This window comes from Canis lupus, chromosome 10, assembly GCF_048164855.1.
Source record: "Canis lupus baileyi chromosome 10, mCanLup2.hap1, whole genome shotgun sequence".
NCBI lineage: Eukaryota > Metazoa > Chordata > Mammalia > Carnivora > Canidae > Canis > Canis lupus.
In genome coordinates this window covers 2742307-2754244 of record NC_132847.1, presented here as the reverse complement: position 1 = coordinate 2754244, position 11938 = coordinate 2742307, and the positions used below count along the sequence as shown (strand labels likewise).

Sequence of the window (11938 nt, the reverse complement as noted above, 5' to 3'; positions counted from 1 at the left end):
CGGAGAGGCGGCCCCCTCCCCACCCCGGACCCCGGCTTCTCAAGCCCCTCATCAGGACCCACCTCCCCCTACCTCCGGCGGCGACCCCGCTCCGGCGCTCGCCGGGACCCTCGGGCCCCGCCCCCGGGCCTAGGCCGGGCGGGGGGGCAGGTGCGGCGGGGGCTGGCGGCGCCCCGCCTGGGGAGGCCGGCCCCGGCCCCCTGCCCGCCCCACGCCCCGGGCGCTGGCGCTTCCGCTTCCTGGGCCGGCCTCCGGTCGGCGGGGTGCAGGTGCGCCGGGCTCGGGAGGCGCTCCTGCCGCGCAGGGTACGGACAGCGGGTCGTTTTCAGGAGCCAGAGAGCCGCTGCGACGTGGTGTTGGGCACAGTGACCGGCCCAGGCTGTGGACCGGGGCTGGCTGCCGGGGTGATGGCGCTGGTGGGCGGGAGGCAGGGGCACCCCGAACGGCGCAGCGCCTCTCCCCTCACTGCGGGGCGCCGACGCCTCCGTTCTTTCCCCTAGCCTCTGGGAAACCGACGGGGTACGAACAATAACGGATTCATCCCACCGAGGGTCAGGGCAGACCTTTGGGGAGCGCCCTTGCAGGGTTCCTGAGAGTCCCGGCTCCGGGCCCTGCCTGCAAGCTCCGCCCCCTGGGGGAGGCTGAGGCTGGGGCCGGGGAGGGGTTTCTGACTGGGAGTCACTGGGGGTTTCGGTTCCAGCCCAGGTCCACACCTGGGGACAGGCTGTGCTCCCAGGAGCACGGTAGGGTCTGGGCATCAGCGTCTGCGGGGGTATTTCTGCCAGGGGCAGGTGAGGCAGGGCCCCTGGCTGCTTCAGGACTTCATCCTGGGGCCTGATGGAATGACCGGCCTCCATTCTCCGGCAGGCGGGAATCCAACACTGACACAGGTACCACTCACTCTCTCTCTCTCTCTAAAAGATTTAATTAATTAATTAATTAATTAATTAATCAATTATGAAACACAACAGAGAGAGGCAGAGACACAGGCAGAGGGAGAAGCAGGCTCCATGCAGGGAGCCCAGGAACACGATCTGAGAGATCTGAGCCGGAGGCAGACACCTGACCACTGAGCCACCCAGGCGCCCTAACCACTCTCTCTACTTGGAATGAACTTTATTATTTTAAAAGTTTTCTTTTAGAGAGGGGGAAGAAGGGGTAGAGGGAGAGGGAGAGAATCTCAAGCAGAGTCCTCCCGGAGTCTAGAGCCCGACTCCTGGGGGGAGAAGGGGTTGATCCCAGGATGCTGAGATCATGACCTGAGCCCAAACCAAGAGTCTTTCACTTAATCTACTGAGCCACCAATCCACCCCCTAATGAACTTGATGAACTGACACCAGGCCTTGTTGAAGTGTTCTGAAGGAAACTTATGTTCCTGTGTATTCCTTTACAAGACATCTTCTGTTTGTGGCCAGAGATGATGGTTTTTCATCTGGACTGTGATACAGAGGGTTTACATTTTTTTCATTTTACATGTGTCTGTAATCTTATAAGTGAGTTAAGGAAAACTATTAAAGCAATAAAAATTAAAGAGATGGCTTGTCTGCGACAGAAGTTTAGGAAACTTATCTGAGTCCCCTCCCACCGGTGCTCTGGCTTTGCGGATGGAGGAACTGGAATTAAGGAGGCCCTGGATGGGGGCAGAATCCTGAAGATTGCAAGGCCTCTATCAGGAATGGGACTATCCAGACCATGGTGGGGGGCCTTGGGAAGTGTGAGATCTGGAGTGAAGGGGAGCAGAGACTGCCTGGAGGGTGTAGGCTGGACAGGGCCACACGCCCAAGCAGATGGCTGTGGCTCGGCAGCCATGGGGTCCCGGCTATGGCCTTTGAGGGCAATCTCTCCAGACCCCCCCAGCCAAGCTGCCCGTCTGTACCTCCTCCCCACTGTCCCATCAGAACCTCAGGAGGGGGTCCTCTGGGCCACATACTCATGCAGGGGCAGAGTGGGCACCCACCCATGCCTGAATGTCCTGCCGGACATTGTGCTTTGAGGAAGAGAAATCCCCGAGGAAAGCTGCTGCTGCCCCCAGAAGGGGGCTGGAAGTGGGGCTCTTTTCATATGGAAAGAGCAGAAGCCTAAGGGGCCTGCAGAAGTGACAGTGGGGGGGGGGGCAGTTCCTTAATTCCTGCATTTATTGGTTCCTTCATTCCACCCACTGTTGTTGGGGAGGGGGGGCTTGGTCCTCCTGAGTGGGGGCTTTGGCCTGACCCTCAGAGTAGCTGCTGCACCCCCAGTTTTATCCTCTGGAACAGGGACAGTAGCTGCTGGGCACCTGTGCAGTTTTTTAAAGCTCTTTAGTTCTTCATAGACTGTCTGCAGCCAGACCCCCTCCAGGCCCTTTTAGGCCTAGCGATAGCACCTGCTCAACCAAGGGTTCAGCTTCTTTGCTTGGGGACAGCAAGCAACTCTGATCCCCACCCAGGATAGAGCATGGAGCCAATGGGCCTTCTCCCCAGACCCATTGGGCGCTTCTTCCTTTGTTCTTGCTTCCTACAGAATGAAAATGTCCTCGTGTTGGGATCACAGCCCTCAGCCCACTTTACCTTCCTGGAGATTTTCTGGGATGGCCCTTGGTGGTGGTTGGTCCTTTCATCCTTTACTGGGCTGCTGCTGCTGCTTTTTCTCTCTTTCTCTTTTATTTAAGATTTTATTTATTTATTTGAGAGAGCACAAGCAGCGGGGAGAGGCAGAGGCAGAGGGAGAAGGAAAAGCAAGCTCCGAGGTGAGCAGGGAGCCCAATGTGGGGCTTGATCCCAGGACCCCGGGATCATGACCTGAGCCAAAGGCAGACACTTAACCGACTGAGCCACTCAGGTCCTGCTTTACTGGGCTTCTTAACCTGTGGTCAGCGACTCAGAATTGGAGAGGTCTAGGAGTTAAGATGAGAAAGGAAAAAAAATTCATCTTTATTTTTACTAATCTGTAACTGAAACTTGGTGGTTCCTTCAATTATGAACAGAGGCAGCAAAGTCCAGCAGAGTTAGCGATACTTGTTACCATCACACAGAAACCACAAGGATTTTCATGCTACAGCATTGCAAACACCTCCAAATAGCAGTGACATGCTTCTACTTGGCGATTCTGGTGTTTATTAGTCCTGCCTCTCTATATTATAAGTGAATGAGTTAATAAAGAACCACAGGTGGGGTGCTGGCTCAGTTGGTAGAGCATGCAACGCTTTTATTTATTTTTTTTAAAGATTTTATTTATTTATTTATTCATGAGAGACATAGAGAGGCAGAGACACAGAGGGAGAAGCAGGCTCCCTGTAGGGAGCCCTATGTGGGACTTGATCTTGGAACCCCGGGTTCATGACCTGAGGCAAAGGCAGATGGTCAACCACAAAGCCACCCAGGTGCCCCTAGAACATGTAACTCTTGATCTCAGGGTCATGAGTTCAAGCCCCACACTGGGTGTAGGCTTACTTAAAAAAAAAAAAAAAAAGGGGATCCCTGGGTGGCGCAGCGGTTTAGCGCCTGCCTTTGGCCCAGGGCGCGATCCTGGAGACCCGGGATCGAATCCCACGTCGGGCTCCCGGTGCATGGAGCCTGCTTCTCCCTCTGCCTGTGTCTCTGCCTCTCTCTCTCTCTCTCTCTGTGTGACTATCATAAATAAATAAAAAAAAAAAAAAAAAAAAAAAGGATTACAGGGGCTTGTTGCAAATTTATGTTTTTTTGTTTTTTATATATTTCTTATTTTTTTATAGATTCGTTTTTCTTAATTTTTATTTATTTACGATAGTCACACAGAGAGAGAGAGAGGCAGAGACATAGGCAGAGGGAGAAGCAGGCTCCATGCACCGGGAGCCCGACGCGGGATTCGATCCCGGGTCTCCAGGATCACACCCTGGGCCAAAGGCAGGCGCTAAACCGCTGCACCACCCAGGGATCCCTATTTCTTATTTTTTAAGTAGGCCCCATGCCCAGCGTCGGGCTTGAATGCAGGACCCTGAGATCAAGGGTTGCATCCTGTGCAGACTGAGCCAGTTCCTCAGCTGTGATTCTTTATTTACTCATTTGTGTTTTTATATTTTCATATTTGCATTTCAATATTAGTACTCCTTTTGTAATGCAATATATTGTATTTTAAGCATTTCAAAACATGGTTCTAACCAAAATCTTTTGTCTTTTCCAGATGCTAAAGGAATCCCCACCCCTGTGAGAGTTTGGAAGTCTTGCCCCCAGCCTCAGCTGGCCCTTCTTTCCTTGGATGCCTCATTTCCATTTTCATTCATAACAAATGATCTGAAGTTCACCACGTGCCAGACAAGCTTGAGTTACCAGTGACGGGGATGCACGTGTGCCGACATCTACCTGGTCTCTGCCCTGCCACAGTCTGTCCCGGCCACTCTACTCAGTGCTAGAAAGGTCCATGGAGCTCAAAAAGCTTAAAGTGGGTGGGGGGAGGATTACCTTGTCCAGAGATAGTGGGCTTCCCTGGGAAGATGGGGTTATTAATATGACCCAGGGAGAAGGAGTTGCCTCAGCAAAGGTCACCAGCTGGATCAGCATATGCAAATGCCGCTGTGGAAGGAGTCCCCAGGCAGGCCTGGCTACAGCTCAGTGAGAGAAGGGGCAGGGGGCAGACAGGAGCAGAGCAGAGCAGTGGGACCTTGCACACCTTGTCAGGAATTGGGGTTTTTACCCTCAGAGCTGTGGGGAACATCCAGAACATGTCAGGGCGCCATGGGATTGAGACAGTCATACCTACATTTTGAAATGATTCCCGACAGCAGGCAGGGATGAGGGACTGGAGAGAGAGAAAGAGAGGAAGCAGGGGAGGAGGCAGCAGCTGTTGTAGGTGAAGGAGTCCAGAATACATCACTGTAGCCTGGAAATCATTTTGGGCCGGAAGCATTTGAAAATGGGCTTTTCCTTGAACTGCCTTTTCTGCCTAAAAGCAAGGCCTCCCCAAATAACTCAATTGTCCTAAAATCTGCTCCAGATTGGCTTTTATCACCTGATAAATCCATTGTCACAAAAGCATCAATAATATCTCATCTAGGGCAGCCCGGGTGGCTCAGAGGTTTAGCACCACCTTCGGCCTAGGGTGTGATCCTGGAGACCCTGGATCCAGTCCCATGTCGGGCTCCCTGCGTGGAGCCTGCTTCTCTCTCTGCCTGTGTCTCTGCCTCTCTCTCAGTCTGTGTCTCTCATAAATAAATAAATAAATCTTTAAAAAAGTAATAATAATATCTCTCATCTATTCTGAGGGCCCATTTATCTTTTCTAAAAGTCATTTGTTGGGCAGCCCAGGTGGCGCAGCGGTTTAGTGCCACCTGCAGCCCGGGGTGTGATGCTGGAGACCCGGGATCGAGTCCCACATCAGGTTCCCTGCATGGAGCCTGCTTCTCCCTCTGCCTGTGTCTCTGTCTCTGCCTGTCTCTCTCTCTCTCTCTTCTCTCTATGAATAAATAAATAAATAATCTTTCAAAAAAGTCATTTGTCTTCCTTGGAAGTACCTTCTCCTCTGCTTCCCCTGGTAAGTTGGTATATAAGCCCCCAAATTCTAACTGCCTAGTACTTGAATAAAAATCTGTCTTTTCTCTTGCTCACCTGGTCAATTTAATTCACAGGCCCTAGTTACAGAACCTAAAAGTTTTCCATTCTGTCCTGATGTAGGCATCTGGGAGAGACATGGTCTGGGATGGGGGGCAGAGGGTTGGAGATGGGAAGTAGATAGGTTCAGGACAACCATTAGGGGATTGTATATCATTGAGGTTGAGAGCATGGATGGGAGAGGCAGCCTGCCTGGGTTTGGAATTCTGGGTCTACCACTATGTGACACAGCTGTTGTGACTTTGGGCAAGTTACTTAATCTTTTCTGTGCTTATTTCCCTGGGGTGTAAAATGGGGATAATAGGGTAGGCTTAATAACCCCAAAGTTCTAGGGATCCCTGGGTGGCGCAGCGGTTTGGCGCCTGCCTTTGGCCCAGGGCGCGATCCTGGAGACCCGGGATCGAATCCCACGTCGGGCTCCCGGTGCATGGAGCCTGCTTCTCCCTCTGCCTGTGTCTCTGCCTCTCTCTCTCTCTCTCTCTCTCTCTCTCTCTCTCTCTGTGACTATCATAAAAAAATTAAAAAAAAAATAACCCCAAAGTTCTATGATTTAGTAAAGGTATATTTCTCAAAGCCACCTATCTCTCAAGGGTCATCTGGGAACTCTGCTCCTGGTATTTCCTGCTCAGGTTTCAGGTGTGTAACCATCTAAACATTACAGGCTTCCCTGGACAGGGAGGGAGAGCTCTAGAAATTCTGGCCCTGGTAAATAAATAAATGCTCTGGCATGTAAGTGATGCATGGCTCTTCTCTGAGGTCCTGGGCTGGAATAAATCACATGATGTTGCCTCAGGGGAGTGGGTGAGTTAATATATATAAAATATTCAGAATACTTCCTGGCATAAGAGAAGCACTGTGCGAGTATTTTTCCTGTTCTTATCAGGACGTAAAATCAACAGGAACTGCTGGTGGTCTGAGGGCACCCCAGGTTGCCAGCCTGCATTGTTGAGTGTCATTGCCATTGGGAGCCCTGGGGCAGGCACGGGGCGTGGTGGTTTAGTACCCTTGGAGACAACTGACCAGGACCCAGATAGGCTGGTTTAAGACATCTTGTGACACAGTGTCGGGCCTGCCGGGATCTGGCAGCTCGGAGGCCGAGGTCAGGATCGGCGACCAGCTTGGGTTACAGCCCAGCCCTGACCCAGGGTGCTCCGGAGCTCTGGCTGGCCTAACTTGGTTCATATACCTCGGGCACCCGGCCCTCGGTGCTGGAAAGAAATGAATCCTTAAAGGAGCATTTCCATCCAGAAAAATGGGTAGAAATTGGGAATGCATTTAAAATGCACGAGGGAGGGCTATAAACTTCCTTCTGGGGAATCCCTGGGTGGCGCAGCGGTTTGGCGCCTGCCTTTGGCCCAGGGCGGGATCCTGGAGACCCGGGATCGAATCCCACGTCGGGCTCCCGGTGCATGGAGCCTGCTTCTCCCTCTGCCTGTGTCTCTGCCTCTCTCTCTCTCTCTCTCTCTCTCTCTCTGTGAGACTATCATAAATAAATAAAAATTTATAAAAAAAAAAAAAACAACTTCCTTCTGTCACCCGAACTCTTGTCAAGGAGAACTTCAGTGCCCCCCATTGGCTTCCAGAATGGAAGCCCCCATTGGCAGACCCCAAGAGTGGGGAGTGTGGGTCCTTACAGCCCAGGGAGGGGGGTGGGCTATATCTTGTCAGTATCTGCGAACACTCCCGATCAAATTCTTCCCACCAGACATGCTTTAATCAGTTCCCAGTGGAGGCCATCCTGCCTCCTGTAGGCCCAGGCCCTGTGGGCTTCCGGGCCTCTCTCCTCAGCTCAGAACTGCCAGACTGGGACTCCTGGGCTCCAGGCACAGTTGGGCGCCAGGGATCCAGCCTCAGCCCCCTGGGCCCTAGGATGCCATTCCCTTGTCCTCTCCTCTGGTCACCTGTGGGAGCCCGGCGCATCTCCTGCCCCATGATCGGGGGCCAGCTGGAACGTGGTGGCCAGGCAAGGTGGTGGCAGAGTCTTTACTTGGGCCACCATGGGAGGGGGTTGCTTGGGACTCCCTTTTCACAGGGAGCCAGTGCTGTTCCAAGGAGGATCCCTTGCAGTACCTGCTCCCTAGCATCAGGGCTACAGCGATGTTGGACTCTGTCCAACACTAACACCACCCCCACACACCCCAAAATGGTCCCTGAGCTCCACATACCAGGTACAGGGACATGGGCAGGTACAGGGACATGGGCAGGACAAAAGGTGCCCACAGCCTGCCCTGGCCGCAGAGGGCATGCAGGGACGTGGAGGAGGAACCGAGCTAGGCATGCTGGGAAGAGGGGATCCCTGGCTCGGGGCACATGGGGCCTGGACAATGTGGTGAGCCCCTCTGCAGCAAGCTGGAGAAGACGGGTGGGGAAGTGGGCGGGCAGACCCCGGCGGTGAGAGCTGTTAGGGCACTGGACTTTGGAGCATAAGAAAGCCTAGTAACTTTTCCAGAAGGTTTTCAATAGGACTTGGGCAGGTGGGGGTGGACATGGCTGGAAGCCACTGACCCCAAGCCCTTGCTTTTTCTCTGGAAAGCATGGCTCTCATTTCAGGCACCCTCTCATTGCCTGGCCTGGGATGGGAGCCTCTAGGAGACTGCATGCTGACCTCTCTTCCACCTGGCCCAGAACTGGGAGCCCCTGCACCCTCCTTCCTCACTGCCTCTTCCCCTCTACCTCGAGCTGCTGTCACCTGGTCTGCAGGCCAAGATGCCTCCTCTGGTCTCTGCCTCCGTGGACTGGCCTGGGGTGCCTTGACCCATCTGGGGTCCCTGTACTGTTTCATCACAGTCTCCTACCCTATACCTCCTGGCTTCTCCATTTATGAATCCAGAACCGTCTGCTGGACCAGTGCCCCTGCTGGGATCTCCATGGGGCAAGGACCTGCCCTGGCCTGGGGGCCCAGAGACACACACCTGAGAAGGAGCTGCCCAGTGGGCACCAGTAGGGGGTGTTGAGGATGAGGTCAGGTCTAGTCTCTCCCCAGGTGGCCCAGGGCTCCCTCCAGGGACCCCTAACTTGGCTCAAGCTCCTGGCCAGGTGTGCAGGACTGGGGTCTTAGCTAGAGAGGTGCCACTCAGTGGGCTAGTGCTTCTGCCCAGCTCAGGCTCCGAGCTTTCTGATACATATTTATTTACACCCAGCACCCAAATTAGGCTTTGGCCTGCCTCCTTTTGCTCCCTCAGCATTGGTGAGAGCTGCCTCCATGGCCCACTGCCCATGGAGGGGAACCAGCAGGTGTGGGCGGTGCCCCGTCTGGGACCCAAGTGTCCTGCCCCTGAGGGATGGTATGCAGGCAGCTGAGCCCAGAATGCTGGTCCAGCCATCCACCAGCAGCCATGGGAGCACTCCCATTCCCTGGCACCTCAGCATTACCTACCTCTCCAATCCTGCCTCTCCCTCATGATGCATGCCTTGAGACCCTTTTCTCCTCCCTCCCTCCCTCCCTTCTCTCTCTCTCTCTCTCTCTCTCTCTTTCTTTCTCTCTTTCAGATTTTATTTATTTATTCATGAGAGACACAGAGAGGCAGAGACACAGGCAGAGACAGAAGCAGGCTCCATGCAGGGAGCCTGATGCGGGACTCAATCCCAGGACTCCAGGATCACACCCTGGGCTGAAGGCAGGCGCTCAACTGCTGAGCCACCCAGGGATCTCCGAGACCCTTTTCTTTTTTTAAAAAAGATTTATTTATTGGGGCACCGGGGTGGCTCAGCAGTTGAGCATCTGCCTTTGGCTCAGGCGTGATCCTAGGTTCCTGGGATCGAGTCCCACATCAGGCTCCCCATAGGGAGCCTGCTTCTGCCTCTGCCTGTGTCTCTGCCTCTGTGTCTCTCATGAATGAATAAATAAAATCTAAAATATATATTTAAAAAAAAAAATAAAATAAAATATATATTTATATGTATTTATTTTTGAGACAGAGGAGGGGGAGGGGCAGAGGGAGAAGGAGAGAGATCTTCAAGCAGACTCTGCTTTGAATGTGGAGCATGGGTGTGGAGCCCCATGCAGGCCTGAATCGCTCAACTCTATCACCAAGCCAAAACTAAGAGTTGGATGCACCACCCGGGCATCCTGAGTCCCTTTGCTTTACGAACTACCCCAAAGCCCACACCCCATGCCCCACTCCCCCAACCCCCATGCTCCACTCCCCCAACCCCCATGCTCCATCCTCCCACCCCTTGGCTGGGCTGTGAGCTTTTGCAGGAAGGGTTAAAAGGAGGTGACATCCAGTGTCTGGGGATTTTCCCAAGGGGGTTCTCAGGCCCTGTGGAGAGGATGACAATGCAGAAAAGAGGGAGAGTTCTAGATAGGGGGAGGAGCCAGGGGAAAGTCATCAGGTGGAATGAGCTGGCATGGTTAGGAATCATGGTGGGGGTGTGTCCCTCCTTTGTGAGGGAGTGGAAAGGAGTGGAAGACATGAACCACACTTCCTCCACAGAGAAACAAACTCAGTCCTCGGACCTAGTCACCCCAGCACTCATCTGTAGGTTTGGCTCCATACCACAAAGAAAATAAACAGAACTTCAAAAAAAACGTTGTCAAGGGATGGGAGTATTTCTGAAGGGAGGAGGTAATGAGAAGGTTCCAACATACTCCGTAGCAATAAACCAAATCAGATGATCTCCTGGCTGCCCCCATTCGTCCCCCAGAAACTCCTGACAAAGGTCTCTTTAGTGCTTTCCACTCTCTCAACTCAAACCCTTCCAGACACCTCCACCCCCAGCTGATGCCCCCCAAGGCAGCCCAAACACCTCTAGCACACCCAGGGGGCATTATCCCAGAGGGGGCCCCATCTAAGCCCCATTTCAAGATGAGGACACTGAGAAGCTTGCCATATGCCGAAGTTGGCTAGACTAGTAGAGAGTGGGTCTTCTTCTTCCTTTTTTTTTTAATAAAGATTTTATTTATTTATTCATGAGAATACACAAAGAGGAGAGAGAGAGGCAGAGACACAGGCAGAGGGAGAAGCAGGCTCCTTGCAGGGAGCCCGATGTGGGACTCGATCCTGGGTCTCCAGGATCACGCCCTGGGCAGAAGGCAGGCGCTAAACTGCTGAGCCACCCAGGGATCCCTTCCTTTTTTTTTTTTTTTTAAGGATTTTATTTATTTATTCATGAGAGACACACAGAGAGGCAGAGTCACAGGCAGAGGGAGAAGCAGGCTCCATGTGGGGAGCCCGATGTGGGACTCGACCCCAGGATCACGTCCTGAGCTGAAGGCAGAAGCTCAATCGCTGAGCCACCAGGCATCCTGATAGTGGGTCTTCTGACGGGTGCCAGTGGTTCCAGGGGAGGTCCCTGATGTGCAGGGAGGGGAAGGGTGGCCAATGTCAGAAGCATCCTTGGACCATGGGGACAGGGTCTGGTTGGCTCTGGTATCTCTGCTGCCAGCTCCCTGCCACCCTGGGCCTCTGTGGGCTCCTGTGGCTCAGGGTCCTGTTCCCTACCCCTGCTGCCTGGCTGCCTGTTAAAATGTCACTGAAATAGGTGGCAGCGGGGTGGGGATCCCCCCTGTTAATGACGGTGGTCATGGGATGCTGACTCACTGCCGGCCAGACCACCTGACCTCTCCAGGGAGGCGACAGGGCCCTGCCAGGGGGTTCCCCAGCTGCTGCCTTGTTTACTTCTCACTGGCCTTGGGGGAGGGCAGGGCAAGGGCCACTGGGCAGTAGGGCATCCTGGGAAGGCCAGAGCTAGGACTCTCTGGGTGTGTGTGGGGGTCAACCTCAGGTTGGCTTCCCTGGGCCCCATTTCCTGCCATCCCTTTTCCCCGAAGCTCTCTCCTTCCCTCCTTGAAAACCCACACAATCCCAAATGGGGCCATATGGCCAGAAAGCAAAGCAGGCTTTGCTGGCAGCATCTGTTTCCACTGCTTGATTGGACAGAGGCCGCCCTCAAGCCTTGCCTGAGACCAGAGGTTCCCCAGAGCCCTAGGGCTCTCCTTCTGCACCCCCACTCACTCAGATGAGGCCACTAAAACTTGGGGTGGGGGGGAAGCTGGGCTCCTGGCCCAGCCTGTCCTGGGTTTCGAGGCTCCCGGGCTTGAGTCACACCCAAGGACACCTGTGGGCCCCAGCAGCCTCTGCCCAGCACTGCCTTGGTCCATCCTCTGACCCTGTCTGCAGGGCAATGGGCACTGGGTCACCTTCCCAGGCACGACACAGGGAGGGGCCTGAGAGAGTACGGCCTCTGTAAAGGGTTGCTTGGGCTGGGTATGCATACTCTGGAGCCCCCACCTCCCTGGGGAAGCACTAGCCACACCTGTGGAGACAGGTCCCTGCTGTGTTCCCATAAGCAAATCGCCTTCCCATCCGATCGGAGAGCAAAGTCCACCCACCCTTCCCTTCTGGGGTTCCCATTTCTTGAGGTTTTCCCTGTTC

At 54.0% G+C, this 11938-nt stretch overlaps 1 long non-coding RNA gene across 1 annotated transcript; it reads left to right on the top strand.

Moving 5' to 3' along the window:
* The first annotated feature begins 185 nt into the window (after positions 1 to 185).
* On the top strand, positions 186 to 5195 carry LOC140641123 (uncharacterized). The gene is made up of 2 exons (XR_012037633.1): positions 186 to 890; positions 4138 to 5195. It is a non-coding gene; the product is annotated as an uncharacterized lncRNA (long non-coding RNA).
* The last annotated feature ends 6743 nt before the right edge of the window (positions 5196 to 11938 follow it).